The sequence below is a fragment of the Neolamprologus multifasciatus genome, chromosome 23, assembly GCF_963576455.1.
Source record: "Neolamprologus multifasciatus chromosome 23, fNeoMul1.2, whole genome shotgun sequence".
Taxonomy (NCBI): Eukaryota; Metazoa; Chordata; class Actinopteri; order Cichliformes; family Cichlidae; genus Neolamprologus; species Neolamprologus multifasciatus.
Window position 1 is genome coordinate 794,158 of NC_140460.1, and position 14,772 is coordinate 808,929.

Here is a 14,772-nt window from a genome sequence, read left to right on the forward strand (position 1 = left end):
AATGTTAGTTCTAACCTTTAGGGCCCTACATGGTCAAGCTCCTCAGTATTTATCTGACCTGCTGAAACCACATTCATCTTCTCGGGCTTTAAGGTCATTAGATCAGAGACTGCTGGTGGTACCGCGCACTCGTTTTAAAACTCGTGGTGATCGGGCCTTTCAGACGGCGGCACCACGGTTGTGTCTGTCTCTTCGCTGCACGGACTCCATTGATTCTTTTAAGAAACAGCTGAAGACATTTTTATTTAGAAAAGCATTTGATTAATTTCTTCTTATGCTGTTTTTATAGTTTTATTGTTTTACATTGTTTTATTTACTGTTATATTGTTTTTATATTCCCATTTCCTGTGTTGTAAAGCACTTTGTGATTTTTATCTGTGAAAAGCGCTATATAAATAAATTTTACTTGCTTACTTACTTTAGTCCAAGAATGCATGCAGTGTGATGCCAAACCTCACAAGCATAAAAGCACCATATAGTAAGACTGTAGTTTTAAGAGCTAGCAGACAACAAAATGCACAACAACACAAAAGCGACACCAAAGCAACTGGTGTTGATTTATAAGTAACACAACAGGCCAGAAGAAAACCGTGTGTGTGTTTTATTTCTTTGTGAACTGTCCCTTTAAAGGATCAAAATGCTGAGATCTTAGCTTGTTTCTGCTGCCCACAAGTGGCCAATGGATCATCTATTGTAGGTTTAATGCAGCGATGTATATGTGACTGATAACAATCAAAGACATGAGTGGGAAAGACAGACGAGTCATTTCAGGCTTTTCTCTGTGAGGTTTTACTGTGTTTAAAAAAATCCCAGTTTTGTTGATACAAGACCTCAGCAGAGATTGCAGGCAAGTTCAAGGAAGCAGCCAGCTGTGCAAGACACAGCTGTGGGCTCACGTAGTGCTGTGGTGGTATTCAGCCTGAAATGTAACATGTGCTGTTCGTGCATGCTGTCTGGCTTTTACACGACATGACGTACGGTTCAATTTCACAATGGAAAGAGGCGTCGGTGCCAAAATCCACTCGCTCTAAGGATTTACGAAGCTTTAGAGATAACATTTGTAGCTCCTACCAAACCGCATGTAAACCATCGACGTAATGTGTTGTGTCTTAATGGTGATTTACTTAAAGCTGCTGCTGTTTACATCTCAGATATGTCAGAATCAGCTCCGTGGGAATAACATTTTATGAAATGGTCCAGCTATTTATTGTCTATTAAAATGATATATACTGCTCTTTAATTAGTTTAGATATATTTTGACAACGTCTCAGGATTGCTCGGATGATAAAAACATGATGTGTAACAGACTGAAGCCAGCCTGTAAGAGAAACGAGCTAACGAGAGCTGCGTGAGTCGTGTGGTTGAAAACTGGTGGAAGATTGTTGGGCAGCACATGTCACTCGCATTGATTTCTTTAAAAGCCAGAAGCTGTGTATCCAATTGGAGGAAGGCTTTAAGACAGGTGATTTCAGTGAATGTCACATGATTGCTGGCAGCAGACCGGCTGGTCTGGGAATTTCATGAACTGTTGCTCTGCTGGGATCTTCCCACATAATCATCTTAAAGGTTTACAGAGAATAAGCTGAGAAGGGGGAAATGTGCATTGCATGGCAGTTTTCTGAGTGAAAATGCAATGTTAATGCTAGAGGTCAGAGGTCAGAGAAGAATGGTCAAACTGCTTCACTCGATCACTTTAAACACGGTTTGCAAAAGAGCCACAGCAGAAGATCACAGCAGGTGCAGCTAAGAGCAGGAACTGAGGCTACGATTTGCACCGCCTCACCAAAGCTGACAATAGAAGACTGGAAAAGGCGAATCTGCTGCAACATTTGGATGCAGGTGTCCGGATTCGGCATAAACACCATGAAAGCAGGGATCCATCCTGCCTGGTGGTGTAATGGGATGGGGGATGAGCACACTTTGTTCCCTTCTACTGAGCATCATTGAATCACTCATCATTACCACGACCTACCTGAGTAGGATCTCCGTCCAATGACAGCAGGAGGAGGTCAGCTGTGGCTGGCAATAGCACGCTGTACCTAATAAAGTGTCTGGTGAGTGTATGTTCAGCATTTAGCTCACAGAGACCCATACATACATACAGCAGCGCTATGAAAATAAGGTTTGTAACCGTGCCGACACATTCCAGGCTGTTGTTCCCGATGATAAGCGCCGTTGCTCCGGGGCGACCATTCCTGCCTCGCCGAGGGGCCGGTCTGCTCAGACAACACACTCATTACCTGCTCGTACAAAGAGCTTGTGACGTGAGGTCATGTGGCAGACGTGGTGTGTAATGTCTTCAAACAACTTCAGAGCTCAAACGGGCAAAAGTGAGGTGGAGGGGAAGAATCAAAATAGCAGCTGGCAGTAAAAGCACGGATAAAAAGACTGGGACTGGCGTTTGTCTGCTGGGAGCCAACAATCAGAATAATAAATCTGATTAGTATTTACATGATAATAATAAGGCCAGGTAACATATGACCACAGCAGCATATGTTGCTCCAACTTGAACGTTGTTTTCCACCCCGGCTCCTCTCCTTCCTCCTCCACCCTACATCCCTCTGTGCCTCCCAAACCTTCATTTTTTCCTCTCCTCCTGTGATCCCTTTCCTTAAAGATGGGAAAGAAGTCAGCCAAATATGATGCAGTTACAGAGAACTTAACGGCAGTATGATAATGATAATCATTACTGAAATGATGATGAAAGACGTGCGCTGTGAGTAATTCTGTGATGTCAGGGGAAGACAATGAAAGCTGCGGTGCAGAGAGGCAGCTGTGCACGTCCTGACCTGTGAAGCCGAAGGACGAGGCTGAGGGCAGCTGGGATGAAGTAAGGCTCGAGATTCATTGTGAAGGACTGAGTGGAGGTTATCAATCTGTGCCAATCCTCTAAAACGTTTAATGTCACAACTATGAATTCTGGACGGACGTGTCGCAGAAACTTTATGAACAATGAGGTTGCGTTTGTATTTTAAACTTTAAACTTAAGGTCATGTGGGAATCAGGCCGAAAAAGAACAGTGTGTATACTTAGTATGATGAGTGGTGATGAAATCCGAGCATCTTCTGGAGCCAAGATTTCAGATCGGAGCTTTTCTGGTTTCCAAATATTAAAATGATTGCTGTAAATATGAAAAACACAGAAAAACCCAACAATTGTGTGAGGAAATCTTCTACATTTAAGGACAAAAAACAATAACCTGTAGAGGTTTTCTATGATTGTCCTGCTAAAAGCCCGTGAATTCATCCAACAGCAGTGAGACCAGCCGGAGTGTTGATGACAGCATGATGCTTTCAGTAGGAACAGCAGGCTGTCGTCCTCCTGTCAACAGAATCAGTTCGCTTTTGTCAGCAAATCGACTCTTAGAGAATAAGACTGATTCTTTGCACTTACGTGCATTTCTGTCTGTAGCTGTTATTCTAATTCCTTTCCTTTTAGTGAAACATGGCGTAGTGACGTCATTCTCCCCCTCGTGTTGTTTGGACCATCAGATGGCCATGTTTGAACGAGCACGAGTGGATGTGTTTGTGCAGAACCAAAGAAATTCAGAAGATTTTTTATTTTCTCTGAATCAGTCTCTCTCTCCAAATCCACCAAGTATTATTATTGTTATTATTGTTATTATATACATAACTGTTGAGACTGGACAGTGATAGGACGAACCAGAGGAGCTGAAGGAATAAAACAAAGCTCAGAGGAATGCCACAAACACATGTATACATGAGAATGTCTGTGACCTTTAGCCCGAACAAAAGTAGCTAAACACCAGGTTTGCATAATAGCAGGTCATCAGGTGTAGTCTTAGCTGAGGGCGAAAGGCTGATAGCAATGATTTGGCAGCTCGGCTTCACCTGGTTTTCTCTTTCCAGACGTTTTCGAGCTGCTGCAGGACTGGTTGTGCCGCAGTAAGAATTGTTTCCTACGTTAGCTTCAGAACCAGGTTTCCAGTTTCTTGGATAACGTGAAGCTAAGTCAAAGATCCAACTCAGCATCAAAGCGTTACCTTTTCCAAAAACTATTTACATATTACACTTCAGATGTTAGCTGATGTTAACTTTTGTTCATGGAAATTTCAGATCCACTCGCACCAGTTTGTTACTGATGATTCATTTCAGCCGCAAGTATTATTGAGTGGTTTCCACAGCAACGTAGCAGTACTGTAACATGGAGCAGGAAGAGGAAGTACCCAACACATCACCGTGTGCGGCTACATTAGAAAAACAGTGCGTCTTGCTAAATGGGACATTTTCATGTCCCATCAATCTCAGCTGGTTCAGGCGATCCGGTCGTTCAGTCTGACGTCACTAGCCGTGTCTGGGCCTAAACTCCGCTGCAGGTCCATATATCAAAGATCACTATGGCATTACTGAGAGTTGAAAACTGTCTAAAGTCTTTCATCTTTAATAAAATGATCAGCGTTCTGCTCTACCAGGTGTAACAATTGAGTTTAACATCCATGAAAACGGAATTTATGACATTTAACGGAGTTAGAAGTTAGCAGGAAGTTAGCTCGCTAGCTTCTATCTGAATACAATATAGCATGTCCTGACTGCGGGGTTTTGGAAACAAATTCAAACGTACAGCTCTGTTATCACTTCCAACATAAATGAAGACAGAAAACTAAACAGCAGTGACGTTTGTAGGGTTACTGAAGTTTGGCTAGCTGGTATATAATGATGTGCTACGTGACCGCTAGCGACACAGCTATGTTAGCATAATATAAACAAGCTAACTTTTTTTCCACTGGATAAAAGTTAACGTGAGTGTTCTCGGTGGTCAGGAACAAATGTAATCGCATGGCAGGATGCTGTAAAAGGACCAAACTTCAGCAGGAGAACAACTGAGATAATCCATCCACAATACGAGGTTAGTCATTCATATACTGCTGCATGGGCTGGGCTGTAGTTACATCCTAAGGTTTTAAAAACTGAGCTTAAATAAATGATTAGCGGTAATAAAAGCCGAGGGAGGTCAACAGTGATCACTGACTGTTTTAGGAGCTTTTTGAGATTAAATAGAAGAAAATACAAAACATTAAACATGTTAACAACACAAAAGCATATTAAACGCAGACTACTTTAGGAAGTAGGATTCGTCACGTCATCACTTAACAACCGGATGGTTTCAGACCCATCCACACTCTGCTGCTGTGTAGTCGCCCTGATACTCCTGCTGTCCTCGACCTTATTGAGGAATTTTCTCCACATTGAGGTGGAACGTGTACGATAGGCGTCCGCATGAACACGTGACCCTTCTCCAGGCCGTGGATGAGGCATGCAGGGACATCACAGCAGACCAGAGTCCGGCTGGATTCGTCACGCCTGAAGGTTCTTTCCAAGATGTTTGGCAAGTGAGAACATTTGTTCTGACATGGATGAGAGAGCGTGGCCAAGTCCACGTGACAGAGCTGAGAATTGTTGCTTTTCTTTCAAACGAGGTCGTGTTGTTTACTGTGTGTGTCATCAGTCAGATGTGTTCAGTTATTCCACTGATCTCTGCTGTTTTTATGAGTGTAGCACCATGATGAGACATGCCACACGTACTCTGATGCTGAACAGTGAAACCGTGTTTGAACATTAGTTTGATTTTTGTGTTTAGTGCGGAAAAATAAAGAACATGTTGCGTTGCTACCATGTAAGTTGCAAATGTTACTGACGAGCTGTCAGTGTAAATGTCTCCGCCTTTCTATACAGTGGTACACGAGGAACACTACAACGATGTTGATGAATGATTACAGGATGAGTTAAATACTCTGAACATGGATACGGGCAAAGAGATCACTGAGAAAACTAAACTAAGCTTCAGAATAAGTGGCTGACGAGAACGTACTTAACTCCCATCATATCTCTGCCAGTGTTTCAGATGTTATTAGTCCTTTATTTATCCAGGTAAAACACTCATTGAGATTAAAAATCTCATTTCCAAGAGAGACCTGGCGTCATGGCAACAAAAGTCAGATGTGTGCACTAAATGCCTGAATGAAAAGGGGGCTTTGTTTCATTGGCTGTGGGAATATCCAGAGATCCAGAACTTTTGGAAAGATTTCAAATGTTTGTCAGAAACACTAAATATGAAAAATCCCTTTTGGTCTTCAACTCTGTGTTCTTGGAATATCCTCAAAAGACTTTTAGGTAAGATCAAGACAGAGCAGACGTTTGGACAGCAGACTGCTTCAACCCGAGACGGTTATTTGATGGTTATTTTGGAAAAGTGCAGCTGCATAATCACTGAAACATGGCTGAGAGAGCTGCAGTGATGTGGAGAGACGAACTAATCGTTAAAGTAGGAGAACTTTTCTTTTAATGCAAATCTTATTTCCCCATTAAGTCCTATTTTGACTGTTGTAGTAAATTTATGTCAATATGCATTTTTATTTAATGAATGCCCAGTGTCTGTGTGCATTTGTGTGTTTGTACGAAATGTTCTGTTTTAAAAAGGTAACAAAGAAATACTCCAAACACTTTGCACTGAAATCAATGGGAGAATTTGACAAAGCAAACAATGATAGACGTGGATCACCTCGAAGACTGAAGGCTTTGTTAAATCTTCTTTGGGCCACAGAAACATTTTAAGCATTTTGATTTACTCATAAATTTATTAATTTATCAGATTTCTCTGATTAACAGTTTTTTAACCACTAAAATTAAGACATTACAGGAAAAGGACCCAGAGTCAGACTGAAGCAACATTTAAATTAGCAATGCAGGCAGAAAAACAACGAAAGGAAACTATGACAAGGACTCAGAGGAAGACACAACTATATCTACACAACAGGGCAGTTAGACCAGCGGTCTCCAACCTTTTTTGTGCCACGGACCGGTTCATGCCCGACAATATTTTCACGGACCGGCCTTTAAGGTGTCGCGGATAAATACAACAAAATAAAACTAGTACCGTACCGAAAAAAAGAAGATTTATTCCTAACACACGTGAAAAGACCCAGGAAAACTGAGTAAACGATAAAAACGATAACAAAATAACTCTGAAAACTGATAAAAACCCTGAAAACCAAACATTTCACACCTGAGCCTCAACTCTCGCGGCCCGGTACCAAACGACTCGCGGCCCGGTACCGGTCCGAGGCCCGGGGGTTGGGGACCGCTGTTCTAGAGGACACGAGCGCTGCTGGGTTCAACGGGCACAGGTGAACAAAATCCAGGTAACGACACAGGGAAGGAATACAACTAAATACACAACAGAAGAGACACAGGACTGCAAAAACAGCAGAAGGAAGTCGCTGACTAACACTCAGACGAGAGCCCAACACACTCAAACACGACATAGAAGATCAAATAAACCAGAATTCAAATAGAAGTAAAGTGAAGCCGAGAACTAAAGGCTCAAACTAAACAAAGTGAAATATAACAAACAACATAACAACCAAAATGAAACCACAAACTCAAAACACTGAGTCAAAGACGCGGGACCGTCACAGTCATTCGTCCTCCTGCAAACACACTGTGATTACATTTCCCTCGTTAACCTGATAATGTAACTATAGTTTAATGTGAGTGCCCTTTCTCTACATGTCCTCTTTAATCCTTTATGAAAAATGCTTCATATAAACATGAATCGCCTTGATTAATGCTGTTGTTTCTATCAGCCTTCACGGTGACAGCGAGTGACACTGTTTCCATTTACTGTGGATAAAAAGATCAAAACCTTTTGACCTTTTGCTAACTAAAGGAAACCTAATCAAACGCTTTGTCTCTGCTTACCTCCTCAGTTTTTCTGATTATAAGACCAACAAGTTCTGTTACTGTTAATGCTGCCAATACTCAGCGTAGGTTGCTTCTCTGGGAGGTTATATTTTATGACTTTAAGGTCTCTTAAATTCTTCCAGAGTGAAGCTATGAGAGCATGACCCCCACTCCACTGATGACATAGCCTCCATCTAACTTGAAGTTTGCCTGTTAATTAAGTCTGTAAACAGGTGGGTGAGAGCTGCTTTGTGGCTTTATGCTCGACCATCAAACGTCTCAAAGACTAATGATGTTTACCTCTCCAGGTCCTCTTGAAGGATGGAAATGCACCTTTTTCCAAGCACGCGAGCACATGTCTGTGCACAGGCACACGTAATCGTGCTGCTGCTGGCCGGGTTACGTCCACTTTTCTTTCCCTATTGTTGCCTCCACAGGGGAAATCCATTAAGAGCAACGATGCTGTCATTATTCTCCGGAAAATAACCGTGACCTTTACAGCTATTGGTCATGAGAGACTTATTTTCAGGAATTAATTGGAGGATAATTTGTCTTTTGTTTAAAATAAAATATACAAGGACATTTTTTTACCCTTGTGTTGTCCTGGGGTCATTTCTTGGTGTATGGAAATCCCGAGGACATTACGAGGGTTAAATGTAGCTTGTTTTTGATGCCTGTGCCTCTATTCCACTTCTCGAAAAGCAGAGTAAAGTCTTTTATATACAACTATTACACCAGTAACTGGTGATTTCTGGAGAAAAGTGCTTCGATGCACTTTTAGTTCTGCAGAACTTGTTAACACAAAGTCTGTTTATCCAGTTTACACTCTGTGTATCTCAATAATTAAAGGTGAGACACTTCTGTGGGTTAAACAACTGCACATTTTCTCTTCTCTGACTCCAACACTGCTATAAACTGAAGCACAAATACACTTTAAAATGATTAATACTTCAGATCTGTTCTTTCATTTTTAAATTGTATTATTATGCCTTTTTAAGTAAGCACAGTTATTATAAGGCAGCAATGCTTAAAACACAGTGTGTGCGACGTCCTGTCCAATGCTGCTCTGCTTAACCTGCGATGTTTGCTGCCCCCTGCAGGAGCACAGCAGCATCTGCGTCAGTGCTGGAATGAGGTCAAACAGTCAGTGAAGGAGACTTCCAATTACTCCAGCAGCACCGTTTTTACTGAAAGCCTGCAGCTGTTGCTTTAACTGCGCCTCTGACTGACTGTGTAAGCGAAGACTCGCTCTTAGAGCTGCAAGGTTCACTGGTCTCACTCTGAGATTAAAAACAGAAGTCACTCTTCCAAAACAGAAGTCTGACAAAACAAGCGACCGACAGAGACCAGGAGACGAAGCTAAATGTTCGTGCATGAGTGTGTTTAACAAAGAAAAAACAAGCGAAGAGAAGAAAAATGTCAAACATGCAAAGCATCCATGCATGCTCGTGTGTCTGGACAAACACTGAATGGGTTTAGATGAGATGTGAATATGGATTTATTTGACATCTGTGGGACGCTGTCTGTGTTTCTTGGAGGAGGCCGCTCACTTCCAGCTCAGCCAACCTCCGAGCTGCTGCTGTGTAGCTTCCTGCAGCTTCCTGTCCACATTCCCCACCTCCCTGGCTGTGTTTGTGTTGGCCAAGACAAAAGGGGGCACAACTTAGAGCTTCTCCTTCATGTTCAATACTCGAAGTGTTATAAGATTGCTGTTCAAAGGTTCCCACCATGAGTCTTGTCGCACTGTTTTACCCGAGACGAGCGCGGGACTCACTTCTGCATTTTGAGTAAATGTCTCACTTAAATGGTTTTATATGAACTCTAATAAGGTAACCGTCAATATTAAGGTTAACTGTGACCAGATTCTTTCTTTAAGTCTTCAGGTAACACCATCATCAGCTGATGCAGGTGTGTGTGCACAGCAACAGAAGCGTGTGTCACTCGTTCGCTGTAATAATACAGGTGGTGAAATGCAGAAATAGCTGGTGTTCAGACTGAGTCCTGCTGTTGTTTTCTCTCTTATTCAACCGGAGATTCATCTGTGCAGCACACTGACTCACGTGTTGTACTCTGTGTTTCTGCTGTTTGTTTTTGAATGTTTTTGTGACGAACATTCAGATTTGAGCTTTCAAACTTTTTTCATCAGGTAATTACAACAGATAGAAGCATCAAATCACCATGTTTAAGAAAATTACATGTGTGATTGATAAATGACCTTCATGAAGTAAAGGATTGACTACTCGTTTGTCCAAAACACAGTATATATAACCTAATGGCACTTAGAGAAAACTGCCATCTGCCAATCAGCTCACAGGCTCGTGAAGCAGGTGAGTGAACACCTGTGACACTGTAGTGTCTCTTTTATTTGGTGTTCACAGATCAGGGCTTGTGTTCCTAAAAGCCGTGTTGCCTGGGTGAGCTCTACAATTTTCCCTTTGACATACCTGACACCTGTGGTGCTAATGCTAATGCTAATGCTAAACTTAAATGGTAACCAAAGTAAACATTACATGTTCCAGTCATCTCGAGGACTTCTGCATGCTGGGTGGTGCATCAAGGGTGGAGTAAAGGGTTGGTGATGAACACCATCATCTATTCAACATGCTGCCCTCTGGATACGGTTCAGATCCATCAGGTGCAAAACCAGCAGACTGAAGATCAGCTTCTTCCTGTGAGCTGTCACAGCCCTTCATGCAGAGTGAACACGTCTCCCATACAACCACTCTGACGCTGCTGTTGATCAACTTTGTTGCTGCCATGTGCAAAATCTCAGTCTTTCCTTGTTCGGTGCAACATTTTGTTCTCAGTGGAATTACCATCCCCGCCCTAACTGACCACAGCTCCTTCACCATTATTCATTTACTTATTATATTATATAACTGCCCTTGTATGCAGCCCAACAACGACGCATACACCATGTCTACAGTTTACTCACATATATGGATATTTTGCTTTTTCCTCGTTGTAGATTGTTTTCTTTACTTTTGCACCTTTGTGGTCCTGCTACTAATTTCAGTGTGCAAGAAACTGAACAATAAAAGCTCTAAAGTCTAAAGTCACTGGACACCACTCAGTGATGGAGGCTAAAGGGGCACTTCCCTTGAGCCTGAGTTACATCTAGTAACCTCTGTTTCTCTCACACAACCTTTTTGCTTCCTCGCAGACACCACTTGTGAGCTGTGTTAGATAGTAAACTGAAACTATCTCCTAAGCTTTAGGCAACATCAAAAAAAGGGACCTTTCATATTTGAATCATTTTTATTTAGGTTTATCACCCACAACCGTTCAAGGGTGGAGTAAAAGGGCTGATCTTATTCAACTTGTTCAGCCTGCTTCCTCAGGGAGGCGCTACAGGGGCATCCGCACAAACACCCACAGACAAAGACCCTGAACGCATACACTCACCGATAACAGTCCCACTCATTTTTCCATTTCCCTCTATAAACCACCACTGTGCTCATGTCTCTCTACACTGTAGCTACAGATTCTTTAGCTGATAAGATTAAATGGCCAATGATCCATCGTCATTTCACTGGACAATTACCAGGACATCAAACAACATATAGACTTTGTGCACCCTGGATAAAGTCTGCTTGATGTCTAACACTTGTGTTCTCACATACAGACACACCTGGCAATGACGAGAACGGTTCAGGGTCACAGTGCATAAAGAAAACTGCTCACCTTTATACCAGCAGCCTTTTTCTAAATTAAAGTTGTGATGTAATCCCGTCGTGATTGCTCAGGTATCAAAAAGGGAAAGAATCCAAAAACCGACCATGCAGAAAGTAAAGAGCATAGAGAGCGTTCCTCCCTGAGGACAGCAGAGGATGGTTAACAGGACAGAATTTAATAATGCAACACAATAAGGCTACAAGGTCAACACAGAACTGCTGAGAGCATCTGAAACTACAGACATTCAGAGTTTCTCAACATGTGCTTGGATACATTATTAAAGACGTTTTAAAAACTCACAGTTATTCTAATATTTGTCTCATTAACCAGTCTGCAGTGTTTGTGCAGCTCATGCTGTGATTGGCTTTAAAATAGGAAACAAACTCACTGTCATGCTTATTTGAACACCAGTGTTCCACACACACATAAATAATAATAATGGATCGCATTTATATAGCGCTCAAAGCACAATTCCACTATTCATTCACTCTCACACACTGGTGGAGGCTACAGTCGCAGCCACAGCTGCCCTGGGCCAGACTGACAGAAGCGAGGCTGCCATACCGCACCATCTGTGTTGCTCAAGGACACAACGACCAGGACAGAGAGCCCGGGGATCGAACTGGCACTTCCCAACCCCCTGAGCCTGACCCTAAACCTGACCCTAACCTAACTGTAACCCTGACACTAAAACCACATTCTGAGCCTCAAAAAGGCTTCAAACTTGTGAGGACCAGTGAGTGTGTCACACAAGTGACTGTTGGTCCTCACAAGTATAGTAGAATACAGCTTTTGGTCCTCACAAAGATAGCTAGACAGGAACACACACACAAACAGACACACACATAAACAGACACACACACACACAAACAGACACACACACACACACACACACACACAAACAGACACACACACACACAAACAGACACACACACACAAATATACAAACATACACACACACAGACACACACACAGACACACACAAACAGACACACACAAACATACACACATACACACACACAGACACACACAAACAGACACACACAAACATACACACACACACACACACACAAACAGACACACACACAAACAGACACACACAAACATACACACACACACACACAAACATACACACACAAACAGACACACACACACACACAAACAGACACACACACACACACACACACAAACAGACACAAACAGACACACACATAAACAGACACACAAACAGACTCACACACACACACACATAAACAGACACACACAAACAGACACACACACACAAATATACAAACATACACACACACACAGACACACACACAAACAGACACAAACAGACACACACAAACAGACACAAACATACACACAAACATACACACACAGACAAACAGACACACACAAACATACACACACACACACACACAAACAGACACACACAAACAGACACACACAAACATACACACACACACACACACACACACAAACATACACACACAAACAGACACACACACACACACACACAAACAGACACAAACAGACACACACACACAAACAGACACACACAAACACACAAAAAGACACACACACACACAAACAGACACACACAAACACACAAACAGACACACACACAAACAGACACACACAAACAGACACACACACACACACACACACACAAACAGACACAAACAGACACACACACACACACACACACACACACAAACAGACACACACAAACACACAAACAGACACACACACACACAGACACACACAAACACACAAACAGACACACACACACACACACACACACACAAACAGACACACACAAACAGACACACACACACACAAACAGACACAGACAGACACAAACAGACACACACACACACACAAACAGACACACACAAACACACAAACAGACACACACACACACAAACAGACACACACACACACACACAAACAGACACAAACAGACACACACACAAACAGACACACACACACACACAAACAGACACACACACACACACAAACAGACACAAACAGACACACACACACACACACACACACAAACATGCACACACAAACAGACACACACACACACACAAACAGACACAAACAGACACACACACACACACTCACACACAAACAGACACACACACAAACACACAAACAGACACACACACACACACACAAACAGACACACACACACACAAACAGACACACACAAACAGACACACACACACACACACAAACAGAGACACAAACAGACACACACAAACACACAAACAGACACACACACACACACAAACAGACACAAACAGACACACACACAAACAGACACACACACACACACACAAACAGACACAAACAGACACACAAACAGACACACACACACACACACACATAAACAGACACACACAAACAGACACACACACACAAATATACAAACATACACACACACACACACACACACATAAACAGACACACACAAACAGACACACACACACAAATATACAAACAGACACACACAAACATACACACACACACACACACAAACAGACACACACAAACACATAAACAGACACACACACACACAAACAGACACAAACAGACACACACACACACACACACAAACAGACACACAAACATACACACACACAAACAGACACACACAAACATACACACACACACACACAAACAGACACACACACACACATAAACAGACACACACAAACAGACACACACACACATAAACAGACACACACAAACAGACACACACACACACAAACAGACACACACAAACATACACACACACACACAAACAGACACACACACACATAAACAGACACACACACAAACAGACACACACACACATAAACAGACACACACAAACAGACACACACACAAATATACAAACAGACACACACACAAATATACAAACAGACACACACACTGTTTGTGCACTGATGACAGAACAAACCCAGTGGATTAAACCATTTATCACTGATACAAAAGCAACACACAAATTTGACATGTGCTAGAAAACTTCTTGATGCAAGCATCCAGGTAAATCCCCAAAAGTTGATTCTGTTCATCTGGACGTCTTCAGTGGGAGAAACGTTTCGTCATCATCAGGTGACGTCTTCAGTCTCAGCTGACTGCAGGTTTCAATCTTATCAACAGGACATTTGCATAATGACTGAAACCAGCCCACTGAAGGAACAATGGGCTGGGAGGTCAGCTCATGATCATAATTATGCAAATTCTCATGACCACTGACCAAAACCCACTGATCAATGGCCATGAGTCCCATTCACAGAGAGTTGGGGAATGGCTGCAATCACAGCATGTAAGATGGTGACAGATGTACCCTTAGGCCCCTCCTCCATTCAGAGATGGTCTT